Raw genomic sequence first — 16,049 nt, 5'->3', positions numbered from 1 at the left:
CTGACTCTTTTTTATTTCTTCTAGGTCCTTGTTAAACTTTTCTTGCATTTTCTCAATCCTTGTCTCCAGACTATTTATCTGTGATTCCATTTTTATTTCAAGATTTTGGATCATTTTCACTATCATTATTTGGAATTCTTTATCAGGTAGATTCCCTATCTCTTCCTCTTTTGTTTGGTTTGGTGGGCATTTATCCTGTTCCTTTGTCTGCTGGGTATTCCTCTGTCTCTTCATCTTGTTTATATTGCTGAGTTTGGGGTGTCCTTTCTGTATTCTGGCAGTTTGTGGAGTTCTCTTTATTATGGAGTTTCCTCACTATGGGTGGGGTTGTATCAGTGGCTTGTCAAGGTTTCTTGGTTAGGGAAGCTTGTGTCAGTGTTCTGGTGGGTGGAGCTGTATTTCTTCTCTCTGGAGTGCAATGAAGTGTCTAGTAATGAGTTATGAGATGTCATTGGTTTTGGAGTAACTTTGGGCAGCCTGTATATTGGAGCTCAGGGCTGTGTTCCTGTGTTGCTGGAGAATTTGTGTGGTATGTCTTGCTCTGGAACTTGCTGGCCCTTGGGTGGTGCTTGGTTTCAGTGTAGGTATGGAGGCATTTGATGAGCTCCTATCAATTAATGTTCCCTGGAGTCAGGAGTTCTCTGATGTTCTCAGGATTTGGACTTAAGCCTCCTGCTTCTGGTTTTCGGTCTTATTTTTACAATAGTCTCAAGACTTCTCCTTCTATATAGCACCATTGATAAAACATCTAGGTTAAAGATGAAAAGTTTCTCCACAGTGTGGGACAACCAGAGAGGTTCACAGAGTTACATGGAGAAGAGAAGAGGGAGGAGGGAGTTAGAGGTGACCCGAATGAGATGAAGTGGAATCAAAAGAGAGAGCAAGCTAGCCAGTAATCAGTTCCTTATGTGTGCTCCACAGTCTGGACCACTCAGAGATGTTCACGGAATTATACAGAGAAGAGAGAGGGAGGAAGGAGACAGAGGTGGCCAGGAGGATAAAAGGGGGGAATGCAAAGGAGAGAGACAGATCCAGCCAGTAATCAGTTCCCTAAGTGTTCTCCACCATCTGGAACACACAGAGATTCAGAGAGTTGGGTAGAGAAGAGAAGGGGGAGGGAGGAGACAGAGGTGACCTGGTGGAGAAAAAGGAGAGTCCAAAGGGGGAGAGAGCAGTCAAGCCAGTAATCTCACTCCCAAGTAAAAATGGGTACTGAAGATTGGGTTCTTAAAAGTACAAAATTGATAACAAATACCAAAAAGCAAAGATTAAAATTCTAGATTAGAGGTTGGATTTTCAAAAATACAATATTAAAAAAAGAAGAAGAGAAAAAAAACAAAGTCACAAAAGTTATTTTTAAAAATATATATATAAAGTTTGCTTTAAAAAATACTTTTTTTTGAAAAGTAATAGTAGGTTATAAAAATGAAAATTAAAGGAGTAATAGAGAACTTAAATTTTTTTTTTTAAGTTAAAAAAAAAGAAAAAGAAAAGAATGATCGTAAAAATAGTAAAAATATATCTAGAACTTTCTCTCTTGTTATTGTGGCCAGTGTGGGGTCAGTTCATTTTCGGATAGTTCCTTGGTCTGGCTTATATTTCTCAAGATCTATAGGCCCCTTCCTATGTAGTTGGTACGAACTACAGGGTTTTAATCTATTGCACCTGTCACTTCCAAGGTGGTTCCCTCGGTTTTAGTTTCTTCTGTTTGCTGGTCTCTTCAGTGTCTGATTTCTGCCCTGACACAAGGGGGGCGGTGGAGGACACTTTTTTTTTTTTTTTTAGGCTCACTTGTTCAGTCGCACTGTGGGGAGGGAGGGAAGCTGCAAACAAATAACACTGGCGTGTGCTCGCAGTGCCTCAGCCTCACTGGGTCTGCCCCCGCTCATGGTGCATGTACCCTCCCTGCCCACACAAGCTCAGGCTCTAGGTTGCTCCGCAGGTAACCGTCTGAGGCCAGCCCTGGGCTGTATGCACCTCCCAGGTCTAAGCCGCTCAGGTTCAGGCACTTGGGTAGTCCTCAGAGGCGCAGACTCCGTTGGGCCTGCGTTTTGTGCCCTTGCCAGGTCTGAGCAGCTCAGATGATGAGGTGTTTGGCCAGCCCGGTCACTGCAACTTAACGCCTCTCCCATCCCTGCGGGTCGGTTTTCTGGGTTTACAGCCGGCGCACCTTCTCAGGCAGATGATGATTCCTTTCGAAGACAATGGGCTGCTTTTCTGGGTGCCTGATGTCCTCTGCCGGCATTCAGAAGTTGTTTTGTGGAATTTACTCAGCGTTTAAATGATCTTTTGATGAATTTGTGGGGGAGAAAGTGGTCTCCCCATCCTATTCCTCTGCCATGTTAGGACTGCCCCTATTATTGACATATGTCTTTAGTTAATCTCTTTCAATCTAAACTTACCCCATTGTGCTAGATAATTTTATATGTCAACTTGACTAGGCCATGAAGTTCTCAGATATTTGGTCAAATACTATTCTGTTGTTTCTGTGAGAGGTTTTTTGGTTTGTTTGTTTTTGGTGGTTTTAACATTTAAATGAGTAGATGGAGTAAAGTAGATTGCTCTCTCTAATGGGGGTGGGTCTCACCCAATCAGTCGGTGGTCTGGATAGAACAAAAGGCTGTCCATCTCCTGAATAAGGGAGAATTCCTCCTACCCAACTGCCTTTAGGGCTTCCCTTGTGGCTCAGCTGGTAAAGAATCTGCCTGTAATGCAGGAGACCTGGGTTCGATCCCTGTGTTGGGAAGATCCCCTGGAGAAGGGAAAGCAACCCACTCCAGTATTCTGGCCTGGAGAACTCCATGGATCATATAGTCCATGGGGTCGCAAAGCTGGGTTATTTTTCCCCCTGCCTTTGGGTTCAAGCTTCTTCAGCTTCAGCTTCTCCTAGGTCTAGAACCTGCTGGCTTTTGGAGTAGAAGTATGCTATCAGCTCGCCTATGTTTCTGGCTAGCTGACTGCAGACCTTAGGACTTGTCAGTCAACCTGTAACCAAGTGAGCCAATTTCATAATAGTTCAGTCTTCTCTAGATCTGTGTGTCTGTCTGTCTGTACTATAGATTCTGTTTCTCTGGAGAACCTTGATTAACGCTCCCATAAATCTCCTTTTCTCCCCCCTTCTTTTTGCCCTTGTTGTTTTTTGTGTTGAAGAAACTGGGTTGTATTTCCACTGCCCACTGGAGTTCACATCCCAGTCTTGTCATTTGACATGTTTCTCTGTCCTTTATATTTCCTGTAAATTGAATCTAATGATTAACCAGATTGACATCGGAGTTTTTTAATTTCCAAGAGAGTTTTGTGAGTGGTGATGTGTGTGCTTCTGTCATGTGGTACGGAAATCCAGTTGTGTTCTTTGTGATGTTAGCAGCCTCACTGATGATCACTGACCAGATTAATTCATTAGAGATGGTAAGATGCTGATATTCTAATTCTGTTGTTCCTTTTTTCCATCTGTAATTCTATAAAGACCAAATTTAATCATCAAGTATTGGTTACTCTGAGGTAGTGTGTATAGGAAATACAGGAGTAATGATGAAATCTTTGCTCTGTTTACCAGTTTCCAAATATAATGAATCAGTTCACTAGCACCTTCCAAAAGTGACCAATTAGTTGGATTTTTTAAATTTAAATTTTAAATTTTTTTTGATTTTTTTAAAGTATCATTTTAAACACAAGGCTTACATACACTTGATGTGTTTTAATCTGTTGCAGTTATTAACCTCAGTAATGTTCAAATTTACCATTCTTGGCCAGTGAGAGCTTAGTCTAGAAGGTTCCTAAGTTCTTTTGATATGAACCTAGTAGCGGAGAAGGCGATGACACCCCACTCCAGTACTCTTGCCTGGAAAATCCCATGGATGGAGGAGCCTGGTGGGCTGCAGTCCATGGGGTCGCTAAGAGTCAGGCACGACTGAGCGACTTCACTTTCACTTTTCACTTTCATGCATTGGAGAAGAAAATGGCAACCCACTCCAGTATTCTTGCCTGGAGAATCCCAGGGACACTAGGAGGAGCCTAGTGGGCTGCCGTCTATGGGGTCGCACAGAGTCAGACACGACTGAATCGACTTAGCAGCAGCAGCAGCAGCAGCAGCAGCAGTCTCTGGAATCAGCCACTCCTCCACAGAAGCTCTTAATGAGGAATGATCTGTAGCGAACACAGTCTGGCCACTAGGGTTCTCCTCGCTCCATGTGAGCTCGGAGATCTCCTTTCCTTACTCTTGGACTGAAGAATTCCTATAGAAAGTCATTTTGCCTTACAGACAAAAATTTATCCAATGTTTAAGGGTTAGATAAGAAAGAGATTAGAGGTGGAGAGAGCTGGTGTGGATTCTGGCAGATACCTCCAGTTTATAATCCCTGTCAGAAAAATCAAGTGTTTCTGATCTGAAAATACCCTGGGGCAGAACTTAACTATGGCTTCCGTGGGGAGTGGGGACAATGTAAAGGGGACATCCCATAGTCTACCTAGGCCATCCTCAGGGTCTGCATGGCTTCAGACTGTGCCCACAAGCTAGTGTCTACTTGGGATGAAAAGAAAAAGGCCAAAGACTCCAAATTTAAAAATAAATATTTGTTGTTTCCAACAATTGCATGGCAATTAGGAAGCAAGGAAATGCTTACCAGCAAGTAGCCAAAAAACCATCACAGCCTGGTTCCTTAACACACCAAGATTATATGATTCATTTTATTCTCAAAAGGACAACTTGAGATCCTGTGGTCAGTGGGGATATTGAAGCCTTGAGACTCTCTCAGGTAAGGAGAAGAGGACATCCTGACACTTAGGAAGCAGAGATGAAATTCTGTGATATTCATCAGGGAAGAAGAAAGTGGACTTTATTTATAACTGTAAGTTAGAAAAGGTGAAAATGCTGCTCTATGTTATTCTTATTCATTTATGGCTGCTCTGGGTCTTCATTGCTGCAACGTGGGCTTTCTTTAGTTGTGACAAGCACGGCTCCTCTCTGGTTGCAGTGCATGGACTTCTCATTGTGATGGCATGGGCTCTAGGGCAAGGGTTTCAGTAGTTATGGCTCATGGACTCTGGAGGGAGGGCTCAGTATTTGTGGTGGATGGGCTTAGCTGCCCCGAGGTATGTGGGATCTTCCCAGACCAAGGATTGAACCTGTGTCTCCCGCATTGCTGGGCAGACTTTTAACCACTGGACCACCAGGGAAGTCCAAAAAAATGCTATTTTAAAAAGAGGCCGAAACATGTGTTTGAATAAGATCACAGTGTTAATCCCGTAAAATATTAAGGATTCATTTTGTTGAGACTTCAGCTCTCTTTCTGTCATTGCAACCATTTACTTTCTTGCAGAGGGACTGATTTTATCTTCGTTTATCAATCAGAACTTGCATCCGAGAACTGCCCCTTCACCCCTTCTCTGGTACACTGATTATATTGCCCCTTGCCAAGACTTTCTGATTAGGTGGCTCTTTTGCTCTTCTCATGAAGCAGGAAAACCAGTGTAGGCCGTCTTATAACCGGAAGGATCCCACTGTCCAGGATGCAGTAGGGAGTGTTTTAATAATGTTGGTCACCTCTCTTTCTTAGGTTTGATCTACAGTTAGATAGCCCAAATTTCAGATCCTTCTTCCTTATCTACAGAGCCATCTCATCAGAGGAGCTGTGATCCTCTTAGATCACCTCCAAGAACCCGGGTCTGAGGAATAGTGACTGACACTCATGCACCCGCACCATAGGGAGGGTGGGTTCTGGCATCGGATTGCGTAGGTTCAACTTCTAGCTGTCACTTACCAGCTGGGTGACCTCAGCCACGTATTTAACTCTGTTTCATGTGTTTTTGCATCCTCACCTCTAAAATGGTGATTATATTATTTCTCTGCCTTGTATGACTGCTATGAAGAATGAGCCAAACACTATGAAAAATTCTTAGCATGATGTTTTAAGTTCTGGTATATTAAAAAAAATGCTCGATGAATGATATGTTATAATTTTTTTTAATATTTGTTTATTTTTGGGTTTTGGGTCTTAGTTCACATGCTCTTCATTGTAGCTTGTGGGCTTTCTAGTTGTGGCACACAGGCTTAATTGCCCCCTGGCATGGGGCATCTTAGTTCCCTGACCAGGGATCAAACCCTAGTCCCCTGCATTGGAAGGCAGACTCTTAACCACTGGACCACCAGGGAAGTCCTGATAATTGTTATTATTATCCTTCATGTGGTAATGTAGTCTACTGAAGCAGAAACAGTTCAACATCCCTGGAGGGACAATTCCAGCCTTAGTCATTGTCACAAGTGCTGCTTTGATATTGGATTACATTCTTTTGTTTGAACGAATAACCTTTGTTTCTAGAAAAGAAGAGTTGGCTTCTCTAATTTTACTTTTCAGAAATCTTTAAGGGGCCAATTGAAGAGAAAAAAGAAAATGGATACTGTGAATGTAAGGAACACCTAAGGAGTTTACCTGGGAGTGAGAGGAGAGAATGGATATAAAATAGGTTTTCCAGAATGATCAGCAGGAAGATTCCTTAAAACAAGCATGATTATGGCCAGGGAGACAGGGATGAAGGATGAAAAAAGCAACCTGTGTCCCAGAATCTGGTGCAAGAAGAAAAGAAAAGTCAGTTAAGACTTTAGCATGAATTTTTTGTGTTTTTAGACATGATAAAATATATATAAGATCATTTTGTGTATTATGATCCATACATATAAGTCAGCTATAGTTAGATAACATTAATACAGTACAAGGAAAAGTTAGTGAACAATGTATTATTTTTTTATTCCTTATTGAGGTACAAAAGGAGGAATTTTGAAAAATAGTGTAACCATTAATTTTAATTTGTCTTCAGTTTCTGTACCCCAAATGAAAGGTTTTCTTGCCCTAACACCAGGGTAATAATTTTCTTCCAGTAATTGAGCCCACTGACAGTGGCAACATTCACATGAACTCCCTGCCCCGCCCGGCCACCACCCTGAAGAGGACAAAAAAAAGCTGCTCCTAAATACAAGGTAAGTCTCATTCAGCCCTCCTTTCCTTTGCTTGGTTCCTGTTTTGTTTTAGATAATAGACTAAGGATTTTTTGGTTTTGGTTTTGGTTTTTCCTTTGTTGACTCTTTCTAGGAACTCTTGAATCCTAATTCTAGATTGAAGCTTCCGGCCAGGGAGCACCATCACACTTTCATTCTTTGTCTTCTACATCAAAGACCACCTTTACTGGACTTTGTTATCATCTTGTTTGATTTTTCTGGTTTATTGCATTTATCTTTAGTCAGTGAGTTGAAACATTCCTTATGTACAATAAATCTCCCCAATTTCAGTGGGTTGCTTCTTGATGTTTTTAAGGTACCTATAGAGTTCTTTGTGGCTTCATTTTATATAAGAACAAACAACTACCACAGAGATGTGGGGCTTGACTAAGTTTACATATCATTAAAAAAAAGCCAGTCTTGCAGATAAGCAACTATTACCTTCTGTAACTTTAAATACATGTTATTTATATTTAATAACTGAATAAAAGATGCAAGGATAAGTTATGAGGATATAATATAACTTATTATTAAATATAATAAACACATTTTTGTTTCTAGGGTTTATATGAGATGAACATGACTACTTATTCATTTTGGTTTATGTTTAATGTGTTTGATTTCAGAGCTTTGTCTTATGAGTGAATGTTCATAGAACAATTTATACACTGGAATATGAAAGCATATATAGAATTTTTAACAGCTTCTGTGAATCCTTCATATAATTTTGAACTAAGTGGGAAACAAAAAATAGTAAATATTTTTCTTCTAGTTTACAGAACAGCAAAGACTAAAGTAACTTTTTAAATGATCTCATTAGTTTAAAAGTAGGGAATTAATTGTATAATTAAAACTGAAAACAGTTTGATTTCTGGTAGCATTGGGATTATGAATGAAATTTTCTTCATTTTATTTCAATTTATGTTAAGGCTGTATGGCTATTATATGTGACAAATAAATAAAATTAGCTATTGAAAAAACAGAGCATTATATATGATATATATATAAAGTAAATTATTTTTCAATTCTATGTTTAAAACATTGAAAACTATTAAAATGTCTCTATTTTTATACTTACATCTGAAGCTAATAATTTTAAAAAGATTGGTTATCATCATAGACAGTGTTAAACCAGGTAAAGAATCTGATTTGTCGTTAATAATTGACTAGTAGAAAGATATAGCTATTATCTAAAGAAAATGGTGAAGCATTTTAATTTAGTTGCATAGCATAGAATACAGTGAATTCTCAATTGGAACAAAATAAACCCACAAATAATCAGAGTTTTCTCCGGTCAATGTTTTAAGGAGAAGCAGGAAAAATTAAGAACGTATGTATACTGTGTGTCTATCTTCAAATTTCCAGTAGGTGTTTGGCTCCATTAGAAACTGAGGTCAGTTGTTTTGTCTAGATTTAGACAATTTTTTATAAAGTTTGAAGTTAAAGGTCAATACTGAGTTGAACAAAAATCAATTAAAAACACTGATGTCCTCAAAGAAAATCATTATTCTTTATTCACTATGAATTAAATAATATGTAGCAAGATAAACAGATGGGTTCCAAATTGGGAAAGGAATACATCAAGGCTGTATTTTGTTACCCTGCTTATTTAACTTATATGCAGAGTACATCATGAGAATTGCTGGACTAGATGAAGCACAAGCTGGAATCAAGATTGCTGGGAGAAATCTCAATAACCTCAGATATGCAGATGACACCACCCTTATGGCAGAAAGCAAAGAACTAAAGAGCCTCTTGATGAAAGTGAAAGAGGAGAGTGAAAAAGTTGGCTTAAAACTCAACATTCAGAAAACTAAGATCATGGCATCGGGTCCCATCACTTCATGGCAAATAGATGGGGAAACAGTGGAAACAGTGAGAGACTTTATTTTTGGGGGCTCCAAAATCACTACAGATGGTAACTGCAGCCATGAAATTAAAAGATGCTTGCTCTTTGGAAGAAAAGCTATGACCAACCTAGCAGCATATTAAAAAGCAGAGACATTACTTTGCCAGCAAAGGTCCATGCAGTCAAAGCTATGGTTTTCCAGTGGTCATGTAGGATGTGAGAGTTGGACTATAAAGAAAGCTGAGCGCTGAAGCATTGATGCTTTTGAACTGTGGTGTTGGAGAAGACTCTTGAGAGTCCCTTGGACTGCAAGGAGATCCAACCAGTCCATCCTAAAGGAAATCAGTCCGGAATATTCATTGGAAGGGCTGATGCTGAAGCTGAAACTCCAGTACTTTGGCCACCTCATGCGAAGAGTTGACTCATTGGAAAAGACCCTAATGCTGGGAGGGATTGGGGGTAGGAGGTGAAGGTAATGGCAAAGAATGAGATGGTTGGATGGCATCACCGGCTCAATGGACATGAGTTTGAGTAAACTCTGGGAGTTGGTGATGGACGGGGATACCTGGCATGCTGCAGTCCGTGGGGTCGCAAAGAGTCGGACACGACTGAGCAACTGAACTGAACTGAACATAAACAGAAACACAGAACCACAGCAGCATTTTGTCTTTGACATGGAGTAAAAATGAGAATTTTAGATGTAGCCTGTAGGCTCTACAAGATGTTTACTCTTTCAAAGCATGTCTCATTGCCTAGGCCAGTTTGGTTTAGCCAACATTACTATATAGGTCTTTTGCCTGGGGTAGACATTATACCAGGAGCTAGAGACTCCAAAATCTTTGAAGTTGATCATTTTCCCTCCTGTTCTCACTTCCCAGGAATCAAGCAATGGTATTTTGTTTGCGTAGCCATTTAAGCAAGTGTGAAACATTGCAGAAAAAGATATAAAACATAAAAGTCTGTTTAATGAATAATTAGAATAATGCAGGTATAATCACCCACAAGAAATAATACAAACAGTAGTGTGATCACTTCCCATAGCAAAGGATAAGATAACACTAGCATCCCCAGAACACCTACAACTAACTCCCTGTGACCTTTCCCCTTAATATCCCTTGTCATCTTCCCTAGAGGTAACTTCTCACTATGGTAATCACTTCTTTGTTCTACTTTCTAGTGTTCTTTTAAAACCATCTCAGTAGGTATTTCCTCAATAATACAGTTTAGTTTTGCTTACATTTGAACTTCATGTAAATGAACATTTTGTAAATCCTATCCATATTATTTTTTCTTGTTTCTGTCATTCAGCATTGTTAGATTCACCCATGTTGCTTCATGTAGTTGGTTTTTCCATTTTGATTATTCTGTACCATTTTTACTTACCCATTCAACTGATGCTGGAAATTAACATTGTTTTCATTTTGTGCCTCTTATAAACTATGCTTACTCTTGATATGTCCCCTGGTTCTCATATGTATACATTTCAGTCTTGAGTGTGTATAGCCAGGGGAGGAACTGGGTGGGCATATTGTTCACTTTATGTATCAGGCTGTTTTTCAGTCATTGTACCAATTCACATTCCCTCTGCAATGTATGGGAGTGCTCACCATAGAACAGGGGTGTGTGTGCTATGCTCCACAAAGCGTTCTTCAGTGGCTGCAGAAGAGGGCAGGGCAGGAGGTGGCCAGTTCTATGTTCCTACTTCAATTCACTCAGTGCAGCTGTCATGTTTCCATATTGAGCATCAGCAAACTTTTAGCGGGAAAAAAATTTGCATGAATTGAAAGGGATTGAAGATAACTGATCAGGAAGGCAAATTATATACCTAAAACATAGGTTCAGTAAATGTTTGTTGAATAATGAATAAATGAATGAATGACAAAAAAAATGAATGAATAGATTTTCAGAATTGAGGGCTGTAAGAGAATATCTGTGGGCTTCCCAGTTGGCTCAGACAGTATAGAATCTGCCTGCAATGTGGGAGACCTGGGTTCGATCCCTGGGTCGGGAAGATCCCCTGGAGAAAGAATGGCAGCCCACCCCAGTGTTATTGCCTGCAGAATCTCATGGACAGAGGAGCCTGGTAGGTTACAATCTATGGGATCACAAAGAGCTGGACATGACCGAGCAACTAACACATTCACAAGAGAATATCTAGCTCTTTCCAGCTATGGCCTCTGTTCACAGGCAAATGGGCTGTAGGGAAAGGTTATGTGAAGAGCAGGGATTTGTCTTGCTTGTATTTCTGTTTTCTAGTATCCAGAGAGGAACAGAGAGAGTCAGTGTGAGTTAGAAGAGAGAGCGGATGGAGACAGAGATATGGAAAGAGATTAGAGGAAGGAGGGAAGAAGTGAAGCAAAGGGGTCATTTTTTTCTCTACAAGTCATCCTCTTCCATTTTGCTGAGGGCATTCCCAGAGCACAATCTGAAAACCAGTGGCCACCAGAGAATCCCTTTCTTGGTCTCATCACAGCTCAGCTTCTCCACCTTTGAGTTATTTTGTTCTTGATGTTCCTTGGGAGCTTGGGTTTGTGTCAGTCTGGAGAACTTCACAACATCTCATTGATCTTACCAGCTTCCCTTTGACAGATTCTTAAAACTCCTTAAACGCAGCTGCAAGGACTTCCCCATAACTGGGTCTCAGGGTTGCTCAGGAGGCCAGGGGCTTCCAGAAGCTGTGTTCATCGTTGATGTCCTACTTGCTGATGCCCCTCAACCACAATTAGCCTGTAGTCTCTTTTAGTTCAGGCAACCCATATATAAGTATGTACGCCTGCTATATACTTTTATAATCCTTGATGCTATATTAACCAAAAAGGAAAACATTCAAGAATCCTGGGAGCCGTTTATTCCAAAAAATGATTTAACTAAAAGGAATGTGATCTTCTTAATAACATCTTTTCTGTCCTCATTTTATTCAGAGTGCTTACATAATTAAATTCTAATGGTGATGAAAGTGGTAAGCTACCTGAAAGTAATCAACACTATCTACTTTAACTTTTCTCTTTTCTTTAAGGCTCTATTTCAAGTTCTTTCACTTGTGGGTATACACATTTCCCAATTTCAATAGAGGCTTTTCTCCACTTTAGGAAAAAACCTACATAATTTTCTTTAAGGTTAACATTAATATGGAATTCAAACCCACTCATACAGTAATTCTATCATTCACATCTATGGCTATAATTGAGAATCTTGCATTATTTGATCTAAGGATAATCAAAGTGAATAGGACTATGGTCAGATCAAAGTGGGTTTTCAACACATGCAACAGCAAAACTAAATGGAGTAATTTAATACTGACTAATATAATATTCAGTATTCATGGAGTGCTTCCCTCGATTTCCTCAGACGAAGTTATTATTCCCTCTAATGGACAAATCTGAATAAAGAAACCATCACACACACACACAAAAGAAACCATCACAGACGCAATTGCGTATCAGTTTTGACACCTGGAAATTCTTACCATATGCAAACTACTTTTCAAAGACATTCATTCATTGTGTAATCATCTGTTGAGTGCCTATTAGGCCCTGTGTTTTGCACTGAGAGTACGAAAGCAAATTAAAAGAAAACCAGAAGTGATTGGTCCCTTACTGATTATTTGAGTGGCAAAGAATTGAGAGAAAGACTAGAAAAGAAGTGAGACAGCAATTAAAATTACTAGGTAGTGGGATACATGCTATGATTGAGGTAAATGGAAGGTGAAATGAGAATTTGGGATCAGATGGCATACAGCAATGATGGATGGGACTTGGGAAAACTTTCTAGAGTCCCTGAATCTGAAAAATTGTAAGAGCCAGGCAAAGGGAGATGGCAAGGACATTCTAAACAGAAGTGGGCAGGAAATGCAAAAATCCAGAAGTAAGTCTTTCTTGTGTCTTATGGCCCCAGAACTGCAAAAGGTTATTATGACTAGAGATTATATGAGGGCTGGAGAGTGATAAGAGATGAGGCTGGAGAGGTGAGTAGACACCATATCATAAAACGCCTATAGCCCGTTGTACTGGGTTGAGTAGTGTCCCCCTAAAAGGTCATGCTGGGTTAGAGTTCAGGTAGTCTTAGTGAGTCATATATTGGCAGAAAAATCAAGTTCACAGAGGGAGGAAACAGATGAAAGTTAAAAGAAAAAAAAAAGAAAAAAATTCAAGTGAAGTTGTGTTGGGAGATACAGAGTTTGAGGAAAGAGATTCCTTTGGGAACCAATTTTACCTGGAACCTCAGAATGTGAGCTTTTGGAAATAGGGTCTTTACTGATGAGGTTGGTTAAGGATCTCAAGGGGAAATCCTTCTGGATTAAGTGTGGGCCTTAATCCAATGACTGGTGTCCTTAGAAGAAGAGGAGAGGACCCAGACACACAGAGAAGGAGGTCACGTGAAGCTGAAGGCGGAGCTTGGAGTGATGCGGCTCAAGTCAAGGAATGCCAAAGATTGCTGGGAGACACCAGAATCCAGAAAAGAGGGAAGAAAGATTCTTCCCTAGAGACTTCAGAGAGAGCACGGTCCTGCCAACATATTGATTTTGCACCTTTAGCCTCTAGAACTTTGAAAGAATACATTTCTGTGGTTTTAAGTCATTAAATTTGTGCCAATCTGTTACATCAGCCCTGGGCAACTAACATAATCATAATAAGGAGTTTTAACTAACATACAGACATGTATGTCAGGTGTCAGCCTTGACATGTCCTATGACAAGATTTAAGTAAAGAAGTGACATTATTGGTACTTTAAAAAGGTCACTCTGGCTACATTGTAGAGGTTGGATGTGAAGAAAGAGAGACTGAATATGGGGATATGTTGGGAGGATCTAGGAAAGGGCAGCGTTAAGTTGTGAAGTGAGGAGGGGATGAAAAGAAGTGGCTAGATTTGTGAAATAGTATAAAAGGTAGATTTGGCAGAATTTCATCATTATTTCTTAGATATGAAGGATTTGTGAAGAGTAAAATGTCAAGAACTCTCGACATACAGTCTATCTTTCCCACAACTCGTTTGAAAAAACATCTATTCCTATCTACAGCTCCAGTTAAGGCAGAGGACATAGGCATGACATATTTGCACCATTTGAGTCAGTTTAGGTTGGTGCAATCTGAGTCTCTTCTGGTATGAACAGCAACATCAGAGAAATGCTGATGTGGGCTTGGCCTGAAAGGTCATGCTGCTGCTGCTGCTGCTTCTGTTAAGTCGCTTCAGTCGTGTCCGACTCTGTGCGACCCCCGTAGACGGCAGCCCACTAGGCTCCCCCGTCCCTGGGATTCTCTGGGCAAGAACACTGGAATTGCCATTTCCTTCTCCAATGCATGAAAATGAAAAGTGAAAGTGAAGTTGCTCAGTCGTGTCCAACTCTTCGAGAGCCCATGGACTGCAGCCTACCAGGCTCCTCTGTCCATGGGATTTTCCAGGCAACAGTACTGGAGTCTTAGTGAGCCATATATTATCAGAAAAATCTAGTTCACAGAGGGAGGAAACAGATGAAAGCAAAAAGAGAAAGAAAAAACTCAAGTGGGAAATACAGAGTTTGAGGAAAGATACTCTTTGAGAGCTGATTATCATTCTTACAAATGCCTTCCATGAGATTATTCTTAAGCATGTGATAAATTTTCTTTTGCAAAATCCAGTGGTTTTTCCATTTTGTAATCACACTATCTCATACTGTCATACAAGATCTCTGGCATGGATCACTGGATAGATGGCAGTATGATTTATCAAGAGGGAAGAATGGGAGGGAAAACAAGTTTTGAGGAAAAATAATGAGTTCAGATTTGGACACATTACCTTTAGGGTGCTTTTATAACAGGTAGACAAGTCCACTGTGGACACAGAAGATCTTATGAGAATGTTTTGGACTAGAGTTCAGCTCTGGAAGCCATCACCCCATAAATATTAATTGGCATCCTTTTCTTCCAAGGTAAGTGGAAAAAGAAGGCTCAGAGTGCTAGAAAGTCTGACATCTGAAGGTCTTCCATATTCCAGAAAGAGGAATCCACAGAGGAGGACAAGAAATAATAGCTAGAAACGTAGAAGAATAGTCAGAAAAAGTGTGAGGGTGGGGTGGGGTGGACTGTTAGAAAGTTGAGAAAGGAAAGTACTTCAAAGAGGGCAAGAGCATCGTCAGCTGCTGGGGTGAGTACGTAGTGTTTTTTAATTTATTTATTTTTTTAATCCAGGAAGAAGCCACTGGTGACTTTGGCAAGAGGAGACTTGAGGAAGTAATGGGAGCAGAGGAAGACTATGAGTGGAAACTACGGATGACGTTTTCAACGGGCTGGCTGTAATGGGGAGAAAGACGTTGCGGTAACCAGACGGGAACACAGGACAAAGGGAGGTATCTATTTGCCTAAGATGGCGGAGACTTAGACTGAGGGAAGAAAGCTGGTAGCATTTGATGCTAATTGAGAATCATTAATTAATTAATCAAGGTCTCTAGAAACGTTGCAGAGATAGATGCAGTGCCCTCTTTCATTGTGGTGAAAGGGAATGGGAATAGAGTTTTTTTTTTTTTTTAAGGCAAGAATGCAAATAAATTTGTTGACAAGAAAAGTAAAAAGCGGAGGAATTTTTTCCTGATGATTTCTAATTTGTCTCTGCATAGTAAAGTGAGGTACTGGAAGTTAAATCTGTGCTGAGGAAACATAACGGAAAGGTAATTTGGAACTGCAAATTACCTGAGAAATGCCTTATCCACCCTCCAGACTAATTCCAAATGTGAAACAGGTGTGAGTACTTAGGAAGTGACCTGTAGAAGGGAAAACAACTTCTGGGGTCATCAAAACTATATAAACTCTAAATGAGTTCTTTGTAAAGATCAGTATAAATGCAAACACAGATGTGTGTGTGTGTGTGTGCACACACATATGTTTACACGTACATATGTATGCATATGGGCTTCCCTGGTGGCTCAGCGGTAAAGAATCCGCCTGCAATGCAGGAGCCACAGGAGACTCAGGTTCAGTCCCTGTGTTGGGAAGATCCCCTGGAGGAGGGCATGGAAACCCTCTCCAGCATTCTTGCCTGGAGAATCTCATGGACTGGGGAACCTGGCAGGCTATAGTCCATAGGGTCGCAAAGAGTAAGACATGACTGAAGCGACTGAGCATGCCAGCATGTGGACACATACCATTTTAAGTTTGAAAAAGAAAATATAATAGAGGTCAAAAGAATTATACAAGAATATCTTGTGTAGTCCATGGTAATAAACTGAAAATGTGGAGG

General features: G+C 40.3%; 1 long non-coding RNA gene across 1 annotated transcript; it reads left to right on the top strand.

Annotated features, from left to right (window-relative positions):
* The first annotated feature begins 367 nt into the window (after positions 1–367).
* Positions 368–15,384, top strand: LOC147350387 (uncharacterized). Its single transcript, XR_015148807.1, has 3 exons — positions 368–529; positions 6,875–6,973; positions 8,616–15,384. It is a non-coding gene; the product is annotated as an uncharacterized LOC147350387 (long non-coding RNA).
* The last annotated feature ends 665 nt before the right edge of the window (positions 15,385–16,049 follow it).

This window comes from Bos grunniens, chromosome 20 (assembly GCF_055505025.1).
Source record: "Bos grunniens cultivar Pamir isolate PY7600 chromosome 20, Bosgru_T2T1.0, whole genome shotgun sequence".
Classification (NCBI taxonomy): domain Eukaryota; kingdom Metazoa; phylum Chordata; class Mammalia; order Artiodactyla; family Bovidae; genus Bos; species Bos grunniens.
This window is presented reverse-complemented; position numbering and strand designations above follow the sequence as displayed.